The sequence below is a fragment of the Schistocerca nitens genome, chromosome 2, assembly GCF_023898315.1.
Source record: "Schistocerca nitens isolate TAMUIC-IGC-003100 chromosome 2, iqSchNite1.1, whole genome shotgun sequence".
Taxonomy (NCBI): domain Eukaryota; kingdom Metazoa; phylum Arthropoda; class Insecta; order Orthoptera; family Acrididae; genus Schistocerca; species Schistocerca nitens.
In genome coordinates, this window is record NC_064615.1 from 377,862,427 (window position 1) to 377,865,963 (window position 3,537).

Here is a 3,537-nt window from a genome sequence, read left to right on the forward strand (position 1 = left end):
CTGCAGTTGCGGGCCACGCAAACACACAACAGCCGTCGGAGTGCGTCTGCAATTCAGCGAGCTGCGTCGCATCAGTAATCCTGGTACGCCACGCCAGCAATGCCATACGTCGTGGAGAAGGAACTAAGTTATGTGAAAAGCTGTTAAAAATTTTACTAACCTGCACTAAAAGACTGTCGGCGATGGAACCGCCAAAAGAAACTGAGGTTAAACTTAAATCAGAACCTATGTCTGTTGAGGGAACTGTAAATCCAGACAATGGTTCAAGTGTAAATATGCATGAACGTAATAATGTTAAAGTAAAATATGAAGTATTGTCTCCTGACAGTAGTGTGCGAAGGGGCAATGATTCAATAATAAGAGACCCCTGTAGTAAAGCAGAAATCAGAAATTGTTAATTTATTGGATGATAGTTTATCTGATGAGTTAAAACCGAAACAGTCATCAGAGATGGTAGAGTTTAAACAGGAGAAGTTAGGTATGACTGATCAATCAGAAGTTTCATTTAGTTTTGATGATTCTTGTGTTGGAGCTAGTTTTTCGTCACCTGTGATAAAAAGCCAGCTAGTGAGCAACCCAAAGATACTGGGGCTATTGATTTAAATGTTATATTACAAGCAATAGCTACCAGTAATGCTGAATTAAAGTCTGAAATAACTGAGGTCAAAAGCAGTAATGCAAAAATGTCAGCCAGTAATGCTAGAATGACAGCTGAATTAAAATCTGATATAATTGAGGTAAATAACAGAATTGTGGCCAGCCAAACTAATTTTAATAAACGATTGGAGGAAATGGACAATACCTTCAAGGCTGGTTGCAATAAGTTGAAAGAGGATCTGGACAGTTTGAATTATAAAATTGATTACAATCATGAGGATATTAAGAAAAAGGTTGCTCAACAATTTTCTGTAATGTATAGAACAGTAAAATCCGAAGTTGCTGAGGTTCGCAGAGACTTCCAAATGGAAGATGCGAAGCTGGAGCACAAGTTAACAGAAAAGATAGAGGCAGAATCTGAACTGTGCTCAGATAGGTTTAAAGATGTTACTATAAAAGTAAACATATGTCAAGCAGAAGTAGACGCAATCAAAACTGATACTACTCATATTGTGCAAAGAGTAGATAATGTTGAAATGAGAGTAGAAAATATCAGTACTAACATTGCTAACATTGAAAGTAAAGTAGCTTCAGTAACTTCTGGTAATGGTAGTATACAACAAGTTGTAGCTGCAAACGCCGCTTTTATCGGGTGTCGGCAGTTCTTGCGGTTCGATCCAGATAAAAATATCCACCCGCTAGATTTCTGGAACGATTTTGAAGATGTGATTCCACCAACTTGGTCTGAACGAGAGAAAATCTCATTTATTAGAAGCCATTTAGCAGGTGACGCCATGCGTTGGTCAGCTGATGTTATGTTGAAGTGTAAAACATTAGCAGAGTTTAAAACAGCTTTCATTAATGAGTATTGGTCTAGTAATAAGCAAAATGAAGTGTTGAGAGAATTTTGGAGTGGAAAACGCTTCAATGCAGGCAAGGAATCCATTAAAGAGTTTGCTAGGTCATGGATTTCACGTTTGTCACATTTGGTCGAAAAGCTGAAACCTGAAATGATTATACTAGGTCTTGAAGCCAAACTGCCATGGTACTGGCAAACTAGAATTATATCTGCCCCTAGAGACAATCTGGATCGTTTCATTGAATATTTGGAACGTGTAGAACGTGTTGATGCCAATGAGGAGCAAGCACATAATAACAGAAAGGCTAATAACAATAGTAGTAATTTTAGGAACGAGCAGAATGGCAATGTAAACATCAGAACAGTAGGTGTTCGCCATCCTAAGAGAGGTAGGAATTGGAGAAATAATTATCAGAACCAACAATGGTATCCAAATGACAGTAATTTTGTTCCGAACAAAATTATGCAGGTAAACAACAATGCGGAAAGCAATGCTGTGCCAGTTAACTATAATGGAAATAAAGGAAACAGTAGTAGGCCGAGGCAGGAAAACTAGTTCCCGTCTATGAGGACACTGGCGCTCACCATGCGGTTACTTTTCCTAAGCCAGTAATTACAGTAATTGGTAAGACAGATCAGAATACTCAAACGGAACATGTAGATGAGGGGTCAGTAGCATCTAAGGATACAACAGAAATATTAGATCACTCACAGTATTTGATAGATACCGTGTTAGAGACGCTTTCTAAGTGGGAAGAGAAAGAGAAGGCGCAGCAGTGTAACGATAGGGAGGAGCTACAAAATACTGAATTGTCAGGTGAAGAAGCAGAAGAAATTCATGCTTATATTTACGATGAGGATGATGTGCTCTTATCTAAAGTGCCTGTGCAAGAGGTTGATACTGTAATAATAGATTTAGGTCAGGAGGTAAGTGAGAATGTAGAGGGTAGCCTGTTGGGGGTCGATGAACCCAGTAGCTGTGACCAGTTGTCACTTGAGAAAGAACCCGACGATTATAGTAAAAGTGGTTTAGCTGTAACTAGTGTTATGCCCAGTCTGGAGGCGCAGAATCGCTCAGACTACAGTAATTTGGGTCATGTTCAGCAAACTAAATGTAATGAAGTCGTGCGGTGTTTCGATCTGAAATTAGTAGACCGACTGGAAAAGGCAGCTGAAAATGTAATTCAGGAAACCCCTACACACTTTGACCTAAATGTAATGAAGACAGATGTCGATCACTTTAGTTGGAGACAAATCCAAAAGTTACTATTGGATCAGTTTGAGGAACCACCTGTACAACCTAGAATAAGCCACCCTATAATAATAGTGAATATGTTGGGTATCAATGTGCGTTGTCTCTTAGACAGTGGAAGTGAGGTGAGTGCGATATCTCAGTTCTTCTTTGATGCATTACCTGGTAAAGACAAGCTTACAGTAATGAGGGTATCAGGACTAAGAATAATTGGTGCTATTGGCAAGGTGTCAAAAACGGTAAAGGAAGAAGCTTTGCTGCCCTTTAACATTAATGGTAATTTAATTGATCATCCATGTTTAATTTTAAACAGTCTCAGTATTGAGGTTTTAATTGGCATAGATTTCTTGTCAAAATATCAGAGTGTTGTTGACTTTGAAAGAAGCCAGTTAAAAATGGTCTTGCCGATACCCGGAGTAATTACAGTACCTTTTAGTGATAAACATGTAGTAGCTAATGATGAAACTTGGGAGCTGCCTATACGAGTTCTGAAAAACAGGAGATATTGGGACGAAAGTGTTAATCTTAGTACAAGTAAGCTAAACACAGAAGAAGAAGAAGCAATTATTTTAGACAAAATAGAAGCTAAATTGCAGGAAATCGATAAAATTTCAGCTAATCAGAAGGAAGAACTGAGACAGGTTCTAAAAAGGCATCATAAAGTATTTTCAGATCGACGTGGCGTGGTCAAAGGTTATGGAGGAATGCTGTAGGGAGGAGGTTGTTCTGTAACCTCTACACAGTGTGGCAGCTGTGCAGTCCCAGCTGTGTGAGATCTTCTTTCCATTTCAGGTCTCACTCATTCTTCATCTTCCCTGTCTACAAAAAT